The sequence below is a fragment of the Nicotiana sylvestris genome, chromosome 2, assembly GCF_000393655.2.
Source record: "Nicotiana sylvestris chromosome 2, ASM39365v2, whole genome shotgun sequence".
In the NCBI taxonomy this organism is placed as follows: Eukaryota; Viridiplantae; Streptophyta; class Magnoliopsida; order Solanales; family Solanaceae; genus Nicotiana; species Nicotiana sylvestris.
In genome coordinates, this window is record NC_091058.1 from 176,106,533 (window position 1) to 176,126,418 (window position 19,886).

Here is a 19,886-nt window from a genome sequence, read left to right on the forward strand (position 1 = left end):
CCTTTAGAATCGTAAAATCTCACGTTGCTAAGGTGCTAAGAAATTTCGTTGCAATTTTGGTTGCTAACGTTGGAATTCTTCTAGATGTTATGAATTCTCTTTGTTTTGTAACCTTTTCAATATGAAATCATTATCAGATTACTACTTGAATATATAATGTCCAAAGAAGCCAAAATGCCAATTCTTTAAGTGTTTACACGTAGAAGGATTTAGTGTTTAGTATGTGACACTTTAGCTTGCCACCTTTCTTTGTGAATAATGACTCACTTAATTGATCCATCTTGCTTCCATGTTTTGGCATTTAAGCTTATCCACAATTCTAGTTAATTATCCAGTAATCTCCTGATTAACTTGTTAATCTCCCTCTAACCAATAATTAACCAATTACCCACATACTTAAAATTTATCCAAAATTACTTAGAATACTACCTACTTTAAACACACTTCATACACCTTATTATCATGGTCATGTGGTACTTTGTATGACACTAGTCCATAAATATTGGGAATTTATAGTTCGAACCGTATTTTATCTCAAAATGTCAAACTTCGACGAAATTCATTTTCATCGATTCGCTTACCCTCTCACCTTCATGAATTTACTTATCACTTGCTTGAAATAGCATAATACTTATAATCTCAAAATAATCTCATTCCCAAACTTACGCCGATTAACTTATGACGAAACTTGAACGTACGAAAATGCATTATGTGACATCTCATTTTCCGAGCTTCCATCAATTTATTTGTGGCATATTTCCACGTATGAAACATGGGGTGTAACATTATATGACTTTGATTGATGATTACTCAAGGATGGTGTAGGTGTATTTTCTGAAAACAAAAGATGAGGCATTTCCGACATTTGTTAAATGGAAGACGATGGTTGAGAGGCAGACAGAAAGAAAAGTTAAGCATCTTTGAACTGACAATGGGTTGGAATTTTACAATTCTTAGTTCGATAATCTCTGCAGCAGAGAGGGAATAGTAAGACACCGCACTTGTGCCGGAACACCAAAACAAAATGGTGTTGCAGAAAGTATGAATAGAACTTTTTGTGATAGGGCACGAAGCATGCTTTCACACTCATGTGTTAGCAAAGATTTTTGGACTGAAGCAATCAATGCAACTTGTTATTTGGTCAACAAATGTCCATCCGCAACTATTGAGTTCAAAACTTCTTTTGAGGTATGGTCTGGTTCTCCTGCTAATTATTCAAATTTAAGGATATTTAGTTGTCCTGCTTATGCTCATGTGAGGGATGGAAAACTTGAGCTGAGGGCAAAGAAATGCATATTTCTAGGGTATGCAACTGGAGTCAAATGTTATAGGTTGTGGTGCACAGATCAAAAGACTCCAGGGCTAATTATCAGTAGGAATGTAACATTCAATGAATCTGCCTCACTGGACAGTCAGAGGGAGAAGGCAATAGTAGAAACAGATTGTGGTGTCAGTGACCGCATAGAGCTAGAAATTGAATCTCCACTAGCTCAGCCCAGTAGTTCTAAAGTATAGGAAGTGGAGGAGGTGCAAAATATTGACCAAAATTATAATGTTGATGCATCTGCGCAACAACAACCATAAATCATTGCAACAGGCAGAGAGAAGAGAGTGATCAACTGACCACAAAGGTTTATAAACGTATTTTATAGGAATCTTCTTGGATATACGAATCCAGTGGGATTTGCTTTGGCAGTTGCAGAGACCATTGATGCATTTGAGTGTTATAGCTATTCAGAAGCTATTTAGAGTACAAAACCAAATCGACGGATTAGTGTTATGGCTAAAGAGATTGAGTCTCTTAACAAGTTTAGGCGTTGCCTAGACTTGGTTGATGTGTGCGGCAATTAATAGAGCCCTTTGTGAGGGCTGAGAGCAAGGTAGAGAGACGTTGTTCTTGTTGATGAAGAGAATTCAAGCCAAGGGGAAGAATTGTTATTTTGTGGCTTGAATTATTTCTTTGTATTTTTAGAAAAACCCATAATCCCTATAGGTTTAGGAAAATCTATTGTCCTAATAGATTTGGGAAAGGAGAACCTATAGTCCTTGTCAAATTGGGAAACCTTTCTCTTATATGTTTGGGACCTTTTGGGATCTATATATATGGGTTGTAGTTGGGGATTCTAGATGTCATAACCCAAACCGATGGGCCACGACAGGCACCCGGTACCTTAACCAACCAAGTACCAATGTAACGTAACTTTCATATCATTATATCATATGTAAAAGAACCGAAGTAAAGCATGAGGGAATACAAACTTATACATATGGCATATTGGCCTATAATATCAAATGGACACTCGTACATTAAACATAGGCCGACAAGTCCGAATAATCTTTCACGTACACAACATATGTCTATAAGCCTCTAGGAGTATATCAATGTCATAAAGGTTGGTACAGGGCCTCGCCATACCAATCAATACCTAACCAAATCATACTGACCAAATAAGAAACTCCGTAGCAAATGGAGCGTACCAACACCTTCCGCTGAGCTGATAGCCTACTTGGAGGACTCTCGACCTATCTATCGGGACCTACGGGCATGAAACATAGCGTCCCCAGGCAAAAAGGGACGTCAGTACAAATAAAGTACCGAGTATGTAAGGAATGAACATCAGTAAATAAAAGTCATGATAGAAACATGGATTAAAAGGCTCTACATGTAAGTCTGAATAGCTCTGTGAATCATTTAATATTTGAAATGCCATGCATATGCGTATAAATGTCATACCATGCATGGGTACATGCATTCATAACATCATCAAACCTCTGAGGGCATCCCATCATATCGTCTCGGCCACTGTGGGCAAATCATCAATGTATACCACCTGATCAGGTGGTGGTGCGTATATAACGCATTAACCTTTACCCATATCTCATACACACACACACACACACACACACACATATATATATATATATATATATATATATATATATATACGTGTATATAATTCCATCTGGTCATGAGTCAATGTACATGTAAATGAATGCAATGCATGAGAAGTATGTCAGAAAAACCTCTCGGAAAGTCATAAGACCATTATGCCTTTGAGTAATGTCACGAAATAAACTTTATCAACTTACACATTTTCTGAGACCCATGAACAGATGATACAATAATAGGACACATGGGAATCAAGAACATAGGCATCTCTAGTATTTCTAGAGTCATTTATGGAAGTTGTGCATTTGCTCGTTTCGTTTATATCGTATGGATCATGCCAAAAAGGAAGAAGGGATAGCCTTAACATACCTGAGCCGATTCTCTTGACAATCTCTCTAACACACGTCAATTGCAACAACACATAACGGCAAGATCGGAGTAGGAAATTGATATTATTGAGAAAAATTGCACCGTACTCCCTTAAAATTGCAACATCTCACGTGTCTAAGATACTAGAATTCTCGTTTGAATCCTTGAAGATGCTATGAAATCTTGTTGAATTGTTGAAGATTTTATATAAACTCCTTGTTTTGGAGATTTCAACCGTCCCTTTAATTTGAAATTTTAATCCACCTCCCTTTAATGAATTAGGGATATGGATTTTTAACCATGAGAGTGGGCCCCACTTTAGGGATTACCTAGCCACAAATTCTCCTAACATATGCCACCTAGTAACCTAAATTCAAAAGTCACCAATTGATTTGAGTCTCATTTTACTTGCTGGCAAGTGAGTTTATCAATCTTTATCTAAAGATTTGAATTAATCGCCCAAAAATTCCTTAATTGGCTTAATTACTTAGTTAATCTCCCACTAAAAATCCATAACTACCTAATTATGCACATAATTAAGAATTATCTCAAATAACTTAAAATACTACTTACTTTTAACACACTTTATATACCATACTATCATGGTCATGTGGTACCTTGTATGGCACTAGTCCATAAATACCAGATATTATAGCTTGGGCCGTATTTTATCCCAAATTGCCAAACTTTGACGAAATTCATCTTCTTCGATTTGCTTACCCTCTCACCTTCACGAATTTACTTATTACTTGTTTGAAATAGCGTAATACTTAAATAATCTCATTCCCGAACTTACGTCAACTAACTTACGATGATACTTTAACATACGAACATTCGGGATGTAACATCTCATTGTCGAGCTTTCATCAATTTATTTATGGCGTACTTTCACGTACAAAAATATGGGGTGTAACATCATTCCCCCCTTTGGAACATTCGTCCTCGAATGTTGACTGATACGCTTATCATTGTCATAAGTCATAGCTCTTGCGAATAATTTAGTACTCCTCTTGCCATCTAGGCAACTGTCCGGTGAATGAATCCCAAAGGCCAGGGCATTCCCCCCTTTAGGCCTATTCTCACACCACAACTCATTGTCGGAATCCTTCCAATCTTGTAACTGTTGCTACCTTTTATCATGCAGGTTGTACGATGTTGACTTTGTAAGTGCACCTATTCGACTCTTCTCTCCTTTTTCCTCTAGCTTTTAGCCAATCTCTAGGCCTTACTTTGTAAACATATACAGAGCTTAATAAGATGTCCCTCTGGGCATCTATACTGAAGTCTTCGTTTGGTACTTTGTCGAACTTACGAATATTATTTCATAGACATGGTTATTCATCTGTATGACTTTACTGCATCTAGGTAGGTCATACTATACCATAACACTTACCTTGGTTTTATTATTATCGAGGTATGCTACCCAATTCCAGGTTACTCTCTCGCTTCTTGTCATAGATGTATAAATCCAAGTCCTTTAATGCTTCCTTATTATTGTTCATCTAAATGATGGAATCCTTATCTCCTTTCATACGTCGGAACTTTATCCATCTATTGTTGATTACCTTAACATTGATCCATAATCTACCACTGATAACTTAACCTTTTATGTAACACTGCAGCTAGGGCCCACATCTTATCAGGGACATCTGGAGTAATTAGACTGATCCACCTAGGGGAGATACTATACTTCCATAACCGTATTTCATAGCATCCCAATGTGATTCACTTAAGTGGGTGTTTTAATCCTGTACAATTCTTGAAATCCCTTTATTTTTTTTCTCTTCAAATCCTTACTCCATCGAAGGCCCAAATGCCATCCTCTATTTGTCACAATTATACCCTTATTCTATTACCAGGGTAGCATTGTATCTCTTCTAAATGATACTAGTCTTAAACTCATTTGAGTTCATTCGGCTATACTAGGCTTTCTACAACTCAAAGAAACCATCAGCTCTCTTGTTTTCAAGGGCTTAATCCTGAGGACTTATCCATTCTCATCACTTTCTCACTCACCCTTTCTTATCCTTACTCATATCTTCCTAAAACCTTGTCGCTTTACCATAAAGCTTGCGACCTATACATATTTATTTATACTACTCGCAACCTTCCTTTAATTTGCTTGTACCACCGATTTCTTTGAACATCAAGCGAGACATCACATTGTCTCTAACTATTCTTTACCCTCTTAACTAGATCTTTCCGTACCAAGAAACCATAGGCTGGAAGATATGCCACTGTCGACGCCACTCTCGATACTGAATCCCAGCGCTTCTAGCCTTCTATCTGACACATGGACTATTCCCAACCTTCTGCATCTGAGTATCTCGTACCTTGTTCACTTTTACTTTAGTTACCTTAAAATCTTGCATCATATCTTCTATATCTTTCATGATCTCCCTTCCACATAGGTATAATTCACGTCCATAACTTGAAGCTCTATATAATACTTGCACCTCTGGTGTATACACAATTGGTGGGAGCTTCATACCGACTTCTTATAAGGCTGACACTTTTTCTAACTGGCATTATCGTAGAGCCATTATAGAATATGGCTACTATACTATCTCTCTTGTACCTCTGATAGCTAAGAGTAATCCTACAATGTTCTCAATCACAAGGTCTATAATTTTTTGGGTCTAATAATCAGATTCCTGATTTACTTCGTTAATATAACTATTTAGTTTCCTCCTCCTTCTGATTAGCCTTTATGTAGGCTTAAGCTATCTCTCGAGCTACGGCTCATGGTATTAGTTATTACTTTTAGCCTTTCATGGGCGCTATGGAATTTCCATGATACAATCTTTTAATAATTCAATCCTTTATCTATGACTTGGGCTCAATTCTTTCTTTTAACTTATACCATAATCTTCTACGGTTGTATGATTGTTAGCATATATGTTTCATGGATAATACTTTGAAATCTTAAGTGCGTTCGTAACAAATTATGGATCATTGATCGAATAATTCCTTTCGTTCCTTCTCAACTTTCTTTAAATATAAGCTATTACTTTTCCCATTCTTTCTGCCCCTTGTTGTGTCACGACCTAAAATCTACTAAGGGTCGTGATGGCGTCGGACACCACTATCAGGCAAGCCAACTACCATTTACTAGAAATTTCTCATTTTTAATTATTTTGAAATTATTTCCTTTAAACAAATAAATAATAAACTCTGCTGGATAGATGAGGATGTCTTTACAAAATTTAACTACTGAAATATCCCGTGATCATCTCAGAACCCGGTGTCACAAGTACATGAGCAATTTCTAGGAAATAATGTAGTACAACAACCATCCGGAATACAATATTGGACAGAAAGTAAATACAGTAATTTGAAAAAGACTCTGCTAGCTGCGGGTCGTCTCGGGAAGTGCAGCTCACCTAAGTCTCTGTATCAACCATGCCACTACGCCCATTAGGCCACTAGAGATGCATGTGTTTGTGCAACAAAAATGCACAGCAAGTGTAGTATGAGTACGAAAACAACGTGTACCCAATGAGTATCTCGTCTAATCTCGAAGAAGTAGAAATGAAAGGTCGACTTCGACACTTACTAGTGGTCCAATGATAATATAGTAAAAGTGTGAGTAATTTATGGATTTCATAAGCAAAATTAAAATCATATAGCCGGAAAACAGGTAAACAACTTTTCAAATAATAAGGATTTCCAAAGATTTACTTTTCATTATCTTTATCAATTTATCTCTGGCTAGGAAAGGCAATTATCAACATTAAAAATTCTCAGGCAAGAAATACAAGCATGCGTAAATCATACCGAGGTCGTACGACCCGATCCAACAGAAATGTAAAATGTGCACTACCGAGGGTCGAATGGCGCGAATAATAGATGCATCTATTACCCCGCTCGTGAATCATACATGTGACGCGGTCAACATAAATAAGCAAACACCCTGCTCGCGAATCATACATTCGACGCAGGTACACATAGAAATACATGCTCAAACTGCAAATTAAGAATTTATCAGGGAACGTCTATCCAAATAAAAGCCAATTCTCTTTTAGCTATTTAAGAAAATGAAGTTTAATCCCTTTTAGAAATTCATTTACTAATTCGATAAGATTTAAGCAATTCAACTGCCAACAAGATTACAGATATTCCAAGTATAGCATGTTTTTGGGTCCTAGACTACCCGGACTTATACATAATAGTAGCTACGCATGGACTCTCGTCACCTCGTGTATATGTAACCCCCACAAATAGGAGCACATAACTAATTATTTTACCTATGGGGACAATTCCCCCTTACAAGGTTAGAAAGGAGACTCACCTCGCTCTGATGATCCATAACCTGCATTCCACGCTATTCCAAAGACTCGAAACGATTCACAATGCTCCAAAACTAGCCAATAATTATGAAAATCCATTAATATATGTTCAATTACTCATTACAACCCAATTTATAACAATTCTTAACCCCGATCGAAAAGTTAACAAAATTTTCCTCGGGCCCACGCGCCCGGATTCCAAAATTTTTTGAAGATAAAGTTTACCCATGAACTTACGAACTCAAATATATGATTTTCTCTTAATTTCATATCCAAAATCGTGGTCAAAATTCAAGAATACCAAATTTCTATGTCTTCCTCAAAAACCCTAAATTTCCACTAATTTTCATGTTAAAATCCATACATAATCAATGTATTTAACTCCTATTAAGTGGGGATAACCTACCTTGCCATTGAATAATGAAACCCCCTCTTGAAATCCTCCAAGAATCGCTCAAGCCAAGAGAAAAATGAAAGAAATGGGCCAAATCCCGTCTTAAAACAAGTCACTGCCTAGCACTGCCTTTCTTCGCGAACGCGAAAATGCCCTCGCGTTCGCGAAGCACAACCTGCTTCAGCCCAATAAATTCGTGAAAGTGAGAGGGTAAGCAAATCGAAGAAGATGAATTTCGTCGAAGTTTAACAATTTGGCATAAAATACGGCCCAAGCTATAATACCCAGTAGTTATGGACTAGTGTCATACAAGATACCACATGACCATGATAGTAAGGTGTATAAAGTGCATTAAAAGTGAGTAGTATTTTAAGTTATTTGAGATAATTCTTAATTATATGGATAATTGGGTAATTATGAATTTTTAGTGGAAGATTAACTAAGTAATTAAGCCAATTAAGGAATTTTTGGGTGATTAATTCAAATCTTTAGATAAAGATTGATAAACCCCCGTGGCAACAACTAAAATAAGACTCAAATCAATTGGTGACTCTTGATTTTAAGTTACTAGGTGCCATATGTTAGGAGAATATGTGGCTAAGTAATCCCTAAATTGGGGCTCACTCTCAAGGTTAAAAATCTACTGCCCTAATTCACTAAAGCGAGATGGATTAGAATTTCAAAAGAAAGGGACGGTTGAATTCTCCAAAATAAGGAGTTTATATGAAATCTTCAACAATTCAACAAAATTTCATAGCATCTTCAAAGATTCAAACGAGAATTCTTAGTATCTTAGCAACATGAGATGTTGCAATTTTAAAGGAGTACGGTGCAATCTTTCTCAAGAATATCATACGAATTTTTCCCTACTTCGATCTTGCCATTACGTGTGTTAGAGGAATTGTCAAGAGAATCGGCTCAGGTATGTTAAGGCTATCCCTTCTTTCTTTTTGGCATGATCCATACGATACAAACTAAACGAGCAAATGCACAACTTCCATAAATGACTCTAGAAATACTAGAGATGCCTATGTTCTTGATTCCCCATGTGTCCTATTATTCTATCATCTGTTCATGGGTCTCAGAAAATACGTAAGTTGATAAAGTTTATTTCGTGACATTACTCAAAGGCATAATGGTCTTATGACGTTCCGAAAGGTTTTATTGACATGCTTCTCATGCATTGCATTCATTTATATGTACATTGACCCATGACCAGATGGCGTTATATACGCATATATATGTATGTGTATATATATATATATATACATACATACATACATATATATATGGGATATGAGAAAAGGTTACGGCGTTAGATACGCACTACCACCTGATCAATTAGTATACGTTGATGATTTTCTCACAGTGGCCGAGATGATATGATGGGATGCCCTTAGAGGCTTGATGATGTTAGAATGCATATACCCATACATGGTATGAAATTTATATGCATATGCATGCGTAATACTTATTATCCTGAAATAATCTCATTCCCGAACTTACGACGATACTTTACATACGAATATTCGGGATGTAACATCTCATTTTCGAGTTTTCATCAATTTATTTATGGTGTACTTTCTCATACGACAATATGGGGTATAACACTAGAGATTGTACTCTACTTTTCTTCTCATTCATAGTGGAAAACTCTCTGCTTTTTCCCCGAGGATTATGCTTAGCCGAACCTTGTTAAATCTCTGTGTTGATTTTTCTTCTCTATTTGCTTTGTATGTATTTGTGTGCTAGTTAACCTACGATATTTCGCAACAAAAAGAAACAGAAAAAAAAAATAATATAAGCGCGTACTTAACAAAAATAATAATACCACTCCAATAAAAAAATGTGAGCCCCCTTTCTTTTCCTAATATCTATTTTCGTATCACTTCTCCTTCCTCAACCTCCCCCCCCCCCCCCCCATTTCTCCTTCGTCCCTATCGTTCATCCCTTTCTTCTTCACATATATACTTCTCATTATCTTTCTTAGTTTTTTTCTATCTTCCCATCACTTATCCTTCTTCAACCCTTCCTCCCCATCTGTTTATCTCTATCTTCTTCACATATCTGCTTCTCGTTTTCTTTGTTAGCTATATTTTTCTAGTTTTTGCTACAAAAAATTTTGCATATATTTTTGTTGAGCCAGAAAGTGATGCCATGATAATCCAACAACAACAAACATTCCGAATATTTTATGAAAACAATTTAAAAATTCCCACCCAAGATATCCTCGGAGCCATTAAAACTTGAATCTGTTGTGAGCACTAATTTTTGCCTCATACGAATTACTCCAAAATAATTCTCAAAAGTAGGTTTTGGCTTTGATTATTTGTTATTTTTAGGAATTATTGCGTGATTTTTCTGATTGTTTGCATATGTTTGTGTGCATGTTTATTTATTAATGCATTAAAAATACAAAAAAAGAATATAGCATTTGCATTTAAGATTGAGTTTTTATATTTTTGGAATTAATTAATAATTAGGTGTTTTACAAAAATAGAAATTCACAAAAATAACATATTATTTGTATTTTTGGTTAAATTGTGTGATTTTCTTTTAATTTAGTGTTTAATTATTTGTGATAGGTATTATTTAAAGTTAATTAACATTTTAAAGCTAATTTAGGTCTTTTATAATTTAATGAAGATTTTAATTTCAAATTTTGAAAAAAGGAAGAAAAGAAAAGGGAAAAGAATTTTTGGACCAATCCAATCCCCAAGCCCAAATCAAACACCCCTAATACCCAACCAAAACCAGCCCAAACTCATGCCATACCCGGTCCATTCAAATCAGACCTCAGAGACGACTCGAACGACGTCGTTTCAGTGTCAACTAATCTCAACCGTCCATTCCCCACATCCAACGACCAGGACTTAACCCATTACCCGTTTAACCCGACCCTGAATCATTTCCCCCTGAACCCGATCCAGCCTTTAACCCTAACAAACGACACCGTTCAAACCAATCAAATAATCCAAGTCGTTGATCTCGTTTGATCGAACGGCCTGGATTTAACCTCACCCCCAGTATATATTTGACCAAACAGACCCCACCCCCCTCATAACCACCATCTCATCTTCCTCACCCAAACCCTAGAGACCAGCCGCCACCATTCCCCACCGCCTTCCGATGGCGGCGCCAGCTCCAATCACTCCCAAAATTACACCCCAGAACCACCCCGAGCCCCTCTTTCCAATCCATGACTCATTTCCCTCGAATCACCCTAGTACTTCTCGAATCTTCGATCGAAGTTGTCCAGTCCCAAAATCTCGAACCCTAGCCTACCCAATCAACCTCAGTTTAACACCACACAACCCCCATGACTCTCTCATATCAAATCCATCAAGGGTTTCCTTCGAGTCTGACCAGAACTCGTCGAATTTTAAATCTAAGATTCGAACCTAAAAGTTCAAAATTAGTTTCCTTTGAGCCTGGTGACATGCATCGATCCAAGCCTCTAGTTTTTATGATTAGAAGGTCGACTCACTACAAACCGATGTTGTTCATTTGTTCTTGATAAAGAACAAATGATCTGCATCAGTTTGGGGTGAGTCACAGTATTAAAGCCAAACACAAGTTCGAGCCTGTCCAGTGAGTTCTTCTATCCTATTTTCTGTATTCTAATTAGGGTTATTATGATGTTCATCTTCCTCATCTCTTTTTCTTTTCTGGTCAATTTCAATTTCGATCAGTATTCTGGTAAATTATTTTGTTCATTGTTTGTTTCTTTAGGATTGGTTTCGTTGATTTGTTTCGTATAGTTGGGATATCAGTAGACTTTGAAATCGTATTTCGCTTAGTCACTTAGGCAGAATACTTAAGGATTAGTTCAATAAGTTTGGTATTAACCTCTTGTTTAATTATGTCAATGAGAATTGATTAATATAAATAATTCAAGTGTTTACCTACTTAAGAAGTTTCTAGTGGATAGTAGGGTTAGGATTGCACTAATGGATTAAATGATTAAGTGGATGATTGAGTGGACAATGGAGTGGAGGATTAAAGAAATGAAAAGTTAAATTGGTAGTGGAAAATGCACTAATTGAATGCCCATTTAAGGGAGCTGAAAATCAGAAGGAAGAGGAGATAGAGCTTAAGATATAGAAGAGACATGCTAGAACATTCTGAGAGAGAGATTGAATACAGAGAAGACAAGAGAGATTCTGAAATACTGAGAGAGGAGGAGAACAGTCCGATATTCTGAAAGTATTGAAAAAATACAGAATTTTTTTAGAAATAAGAATCCGATAAATCAGCTGAAAACTCTCTACTGTACCATTGAGCCTCAGTAATTCCTGATTCTTTTAAGCTTTGGAAAACAGTAATGTTCAGTGAGGAGATTTGAGTTGGTTTGATACTAGTTTTTTGGAAGGTTTTGATCAAATTGTGTTAAAGACTACTGTTCGATTGGGTTTTAAATCAATTTTCTGGTTTCACTTGCTGAATATGGGGCTGTGTTGTTGCTGCTGTCGATTTTTGTTGTTTAAAAATTGTTGATCCTTTTGTTATTTCTTTGTCCCTTCAATCTCAGGTACCTTCTTAACCCCTGAATGATGATTGATTGTTGAACATATAAATCAGATGGAATATTAATTGGATACAGGCTGCATTTGAACTTAGTTTACCCCTGTTTCTCGTACTGCTTTAATATTTTGTAATAAATATGTAGTTTTAGAGGTTATCTAAGCTATCATTTGCACATTTAATGTTGTGTATGTTCAGTAGTTATATGTATGGGTAATTGAACATGTATGTATGATTCTGCTATACATATTCAATAGTTGTATGTATAGGTAATTGGACATGTACGTATGGTGCTTATTTGAGATCAGTATGGTTCGAAGAATTTGGCAAACATGTTCTGTGTTTACATTTGCTCCTGAATGAGTTTGAAATGTCTAAGGATCATATTGAAAGCTTTAGTATGATTTTCTGGAATTCATGAGGGAACCAGATTCTAATGTACTGGTTTAGCAACTATCAGTGTTAGGAGAAATTCAAGTTAGTTTAGTTATGTTGAAAGTGATTCACTAGTTATCTACTGTTGCTTGCATGTCAATTGAGTAGATTTGGTTGTTTTAAATTCTACAAGTTTTGTCCACGTGATGTTTAATTAAGGTTTAAAAATCAGCATTTCAAGTTAATTAGGGCCTTGAAAATTTAGAATCATATGCTATATAGTTTCTCAATAATTGGATCCTTAATTGTTTTCTATTTTCAAAATCTTGGAGTTGTTTGTATGTTATGACTAGCTATTTAGGTTCAATCTGAACCTTTGCTGCTCAGCCATCGCTGGATCACGATACAGACTCGGTGCCGAGTCTAACTGGTTTTGGTTCTGAGGTTTTAAAGAATTTGGGCCTTCTGCTTGGGCTCAATTTGGGCCCAGAATTTTAAAATTAACAAGAAATGAAAGTGATAGGCCCTACTGCATAAGTTTTCTTTTATTTGCTTCAAAACAGGTTTCTTCACTGTTAGTTGGGGTTGGTACAATTCCATTTTAAGATCGGCCTAGTTCCCCAATGTTACAAACCAATTGGTTTAGTTTCTTTAAAAGGGATAATCATATCAATTGAGCGAATGATTATGGCCCTTTAATTTGATGGTTGCTAATTGGTAGGAAAAAATATATTTTTTGATTCTTACTCATGCCTAAAGTACTACATATTGATGCAAAAAATCTTGAGCTTTAGCAATCCGGCTGTTGATTTCGTGCGCTTAACGATATGGATTCTCTTGGTCTCATATCTCAATATGCTGTTAATTCCTCCTAGGCAGTTTCGAAGTGATTTGATCATAAGGAGCTTCTAAATTCAATATCGCATGATGTGTCTGTTGGAATGATTATTTGGTTTGTTTTGTGAGCTAATCGGGTAGATATTGAAATAAAGAGAGGACTATTGGGCTAAACTCTAAGAATGAATAAGTTGAGAAAGAACTTGATAGGCGTAAAACCTTTTAATAACCTTTTCTGTTGTGTGTGGCATGATTACGGGTTCCAGAATTAAGACGTATGCGCAATGTTGAGCAAAACAATCTTAATCTTTAAAATACAATTGTGATTATGTACACGTTCGCGTGACATGATTACAATTCTAAAAAACAATTCGGAGTATGTGTTCGCGCAACTTCGAACAAACCTTCTAAAAAAAGGGTTTTCGGAGGTTATTAATTAAATTAGCTCATATAGTCCGAAGTGTGCTGCCTACCATTTAATTATACAAAAATGACAAATGTTCGTAGTTTGCTTTAGGCACGCGCAACTTTTGGCCAATTTTTTTTAATAATAAAGTGTTATTAATTGTAGACACGTTCGTGTGACATGATTTTTGACGCGCCAAACAAACGGGTACACGTACGCGTGACCCGTTTCAAGATAATTTTCTTAATAAAAAAGCGGTAAAGGATAAATGCACATAGGGTCTAAAGTCAGTAATTAAACAATTTTAATAAGCCAAGTATGATCAAAACGACCGTGCTAGAACCACGGAACTCGGGAATGCCTAACACCTTCTCCCGGGTTAACAGAATTCCTTACCCGAATTTCTGTGTTCGTGGACTGTAAAACAGAGTCAATCTTTTCCTCGATTCGGGATTTGAACCGGTGACTTGGGACACCACAAATTATCCCAAAGTGGCGACTCTGAATTTTTAATAATAAATGAATCCCGTTTCGACTGTCACTTTAAATTGGAAAAAACTCCTTTATATCTTTTCCGGGGTATAGAAAAAAAGAGAGGTGTGACACCTGTTTGTCAATCCGATAAACAAATTTACAATTTTTGCATTTGAATACCGCTACAAAACTCATATTTTAAACATATGCACCAGAGCGTGAACCTCATCTGCGCTGACAAGGATTACACATCATATGCTAAGCCTTTTATTGTTTCACGTGTAATCAGTGAGTCCCATTTTTTAATTTTGTTAAAATTAATTTCTGAAAATTTTAAATGCATTATCTTTCTCTTCTTTTCTGTCTCTATCTAAACAATTCGATGGTGAACCAAAGCACCACGAGAAGGTCTAGAACCACCAACTTTTCTACCACCACCATAAGCTCCAGCCATAAATGCTAATTAGAGCTATCACTAGAAAAGAAACAAAAATTACCAAATCAACCACAACAAGCTTTAGCGACTCCAAATAATAAATTTCAATGTCAAACTCATTTTCATGGTGCCGGCAAAATTGGAAAATTCCTCCAATGCAAACTTTAATTCAGTGATTTCAATTAAAAAAATGCTCTAATCCTCAAAATATTTCTTTTACTCCAAAAATTAACCCCAATATAAATTAATTATATTACTATCACCACTGCCACCACCATTGCAAACAAAGGGATGTGTGGGTGGGAAGAAAGGGGTGGCTTTTGAAATGCAGGGGAAACACATCTTGAGAAGGGATTAAGGTGCTAGGATGGAGGGGGTGGGGGTGGGGGTGGGGTGGGGTGGGGGTGCTGGAGAAAGAAAAGAAGAACGGGAGGGAGAAAATGGAGGCGTGAGGGAGATGATAGATTTTTTTTTCGTTCTTTTGGGTCTTTCCTTTCTATTTCTAATTTTTATTTGTGATTTAAGTATTTTATTTTAACACGAATCTATATTCACGCGCTTTTTTGTTATGATTGGCACACATTATTACCGTGTCAATTACGTTTCCACATAAGCACGATCAACGGTGAAAGGTATTTATTGATGTGCAAATAGTTATCCTATTTTTTAGGATGTCGCGTCATTAATTTTTTTAACAAAAATGAATAAAATAAGCTTTAGCAACAAGCTAATCTAACCCAGGCGCAATTTCTACAATAAACAGAATACAATTCTGGCTTCTCTCCCTCGGCATTCTTATTAGCCATTTATGTCGAAGGCAAATTAAATTACAGTGGTAAGAATAAGGAATCGATGGTGATGGTGTTGAAATCGGCAATGATAAGGCAGCAACGAAGAAGAGGTTGTTGTAGAGGAGATAGAGGATGAGATGGGTGGGGTGATTTTCGGTGATAAAAGATATGATTAATATTGAGGGATTCTAGTGGTTAATTAGGACTCATTGGTGTAAAATATATGAAATAAAAAAGAAAAACTCTCAATATTAAAGAAAGAGTAAAAAAAATGAAAAAATAAAGTGATGCTAATGTGGAACGGGAGTGTGATGCACCTCGTACTGTGAGGGGAACATAATTCACTCCAACGGTGTTTGAGAGGGGGAAGACTTGAACACTTGTAAAGTTCTAGTGTGCAATTGAATTTTTGGGATCAACAAATTTATTTATATTCTTTAAATTTTGATATAATTATTATTATCAACAAAATTACTTATTAATTTGATTTATTGATGGGTGAGATCCTTTTTGGATCAATAAACCTAGTACATTGGATGGTGACAATATACATTTTGGACGAACAATGTGGAAATTTAGACGTAAAGCGAGATGTTAGTCTATGAGATATTGGTCTTTCGTAAAGGGAAATTTAGGATTTGAAGATGGAAGGTACCATTATTTAATTTAATTTACACCTTGTAATGATTAATATAGAATTTATTAGGAACGTGTATTCAGTTCGATTTAGTCTCTATGTGTTTAATCCGGTCAACTTAATAGGCGTTTCTAATTTGCATATATGAAAATTACATCTCAAATATCAAGACAAACATAATTAGTAGTTTATAAAGAAATTACCTTTATTATTAATAACACAAGTAAAGTCAACACTTTCACTAAATTTTTTTTATATTTTTGTATATTTAAAACAAAGAAAAAAGTTTGCACAAGTAGAATAACATCCTAAATAAGAAAATTACACCAATTAGAATAACAAAAAACAAAACAAAAAAGAAGTTCAATAGGTAAATTACACGTCATAGGTAAATGTAGAATTAGATGAGATACAAGTTCCTAAAAATTAAAATCATAAATTTTATATTCTGTAAAAAGAAGTTAAATTAAACTTAACAACCATAGAATAGCACAAAAAATTATGATATGATTGAACAAAAGAAATTATGAAAAAATAAAATTGACCTTAAGTCAAAATTCCCATTGAGCCCAAAGTCTTTTAATTTTGAAAGAAGAAAACTAACAAATTTAAAATTAAGAAAAATGCTAATATTTATGGAATTTTAAATTTTAGAGTCTCTTTTTAGAGTGTTTCCGCTAGAGGTCATAGATAAATTAATAGAATATTGAAAAATAAATAAAAATAATAAAAAGACAAATAAAAAATTGGGAGATAGCCGAAAAGAAAAATGGTCGAGACAAAAGAACAAAAAAGGGGAGCCAAACAAGAATTAACTTTTAAAAACATATACCTATGCGGGTATCATCATCATCATATCGTACCCGGCCGTAATAGGCTCGGAAAAAACCTACCCGGCCATCACATAAATTTGAAATTGAGTCTTACACACAAGAAAAGCTTTCGCACCTATGCTAAATTTGTGACCGCATTTGACAAAATCAATATTTAACCTAGTTTAAAAAAATTTAACATAAGTATATAATAATTTTACCAATCTAACGGGTGTCACACCACTCCTCCTAAAGGGTGGATCCGCCAACGTAATCCTCTCGGGGTAATTACAGTATTGCCTCACGCCAGTGCGAGTTATATGCTTACATATAGTCTGGAGAGGTTCAAAAGGAAGGCCATTAAGAGTGAATTGAAGTGTGGAAAACAAATTATCACTAAAGAGAACTCCTTTTAATCCCACATCGCATAAGTAAGAGCAATAATTGTATTTTATAAGATAACAAGCAGATGGATTGCATGCTGAGCTCAGTAGCGTGGGCTTGTGACCCGCGTGGGGGCAATAATGTGATGGGACAAAAAGTCAATTTTCGTGAGTGAGTTTGGGCCAGTGCTGATTTGGTCCAGCACTTCATTCAACCCGGTTTAGAGTGCGTGCTTGTTAAAAGCGGGAGCGCACCGAAAAAATTGGCTTAACAGAGCAAGGCCGTAAGGTTGGGGGGCCAGTACTCGTTCAAATTCACCTTCAATATTGGCTTGAACCATCACATTTTGAAAACAATGTGCGTTGCAAAAAAATTCTAGTAATATTTTAATTAAGAGAGCTTTTGTGTAGCGAGAAAAAATTATCATTAGGGGGCGAGCGATAGAAGAAAATTAGATTTAAGCCCAGAGGCGAATTTACCCTATAAATTGAGGTTCATGTGAACCCATGATCTTCCCAGCAAATTAGTTTGTTCATGTACATAATTTACAGAAATGATCTAATATTAACTTGAGGAATTCATGCTTTATACAACCAAGTGGTGCACTGGCTAGATGGTTGTTTTATTTCCCCAAGATCAAGGAATCGTTTTTTGATGTACATAATTTACAGAAATGATCTAATATTAACTTGAGGAACTCATGCTCTATACAATCAAGTGGTGTACTGGTTAGATGGTTGTTTTATTTCCCCAAGTCAAGGAATCAAATCCCTTGGACCTCCTCGTCCTACATTTTTCTTTCATTTGTTTCCTTCCGTTTTCTCCTTTCTTTCATTTGTTTCTGTCACGACCAGAATTTCTCATCCTCGGGGGTCGTGATGGCACCTACTAGTAAAAACCAGACAAGCCAATTATTTCAATTATTTTACCTTTTTTATTTTTAATCCCTTAACAACTATGAGTTAACATTTTATAAACAGCGAAAATAATAAAGCGGAAGAATGAAATATAACAAAGTAAAATAATACCGATACGAATCCATAAACATAAGCCACCCAGAACTGGTGTCACAATCTCACAGACTATCTAAGAATACTACAAATAGGGTCCGAACAAAATAGATACGGGTCTGTCTCTGAAATAGTAAAGAACAGAAGAAAAACTAGATAGGAAGGGGACGCCAAGGCCTGCGGACGCCTGCAGGACTACCTCGGATCTCCTGATGGACTGAAGGCAGCAACCTCACTGTGGTCCAAAAGCTCCAGCACCGGGATCTGCACACAGTGCACAGTATAGTATCAATACAACCGACCCCATGTACTGGTAAGTATCTAGCCTAACTTCGGCGAAGTAGTGACGAGGCTAGGACAAGAATACCAAATAAACCTGTGCAGTTTTATCATATACAACAAGTAATAACGACAGAAACTAGCAGTTAAAGATGGGAAGGGAAAATATGCTCGGCGAATATCATGTACAAACAGGAATTCAGTAAAAAAGCATACGGAATACCAAAATTTAACTATAAGCAAGAATAAGAAAATCAATGACAAGTGCACGACATCACCATTTGTGCTTTTACTCTCGTTCTCACCATAAGAATCAATATATTTGGCACGGCATCACCCTTCGTGCTTTTACCTTACATAATCATGGCACGACATATCGTTCATGCATTATCACTCATATCATGGCACGGTATCAGCCTTCGTGCTTTTACATTTATAATATCTGCATGGCATCACCCTTCGTGCATTAATACTCACTCACAAATATCACGCACGGCACCACCCTTCGTGCTTTTACACTCATCCTTACCCAAGCAACAATCACAAAGCTATTTGGGCAAGGGGATCAATAAAATCACAATAGAATCCCGTTAAGGAACAATAGTATAACAATAATATCTCGGCAAGGGAAATAATATCAAGAGCAATAACATCTCGGAAAGGGAGACAATATCATAAACCTCTTCTTTTTTTTACAATTACTTCACAACTCAATTCTCAACTTGAGCCAATGCTCTACAATGTTCAATTACCAAGAATACTTCCACAAGCCTTGTTAAACATGAGAAATCATCATATAAAGCATGGACAATACAAAACAGAGTCACATCAATCATAGTATAAGACATATGGGCATGCTTGACACCGACGTATAGATACTCTTCACCACACCTATACGTCGTACTCAACAATTAACACATAGCAAATAAGACACATCTCCTAATCCCTAAAGCTAAGGTTAGACCAAATACTTACCTCA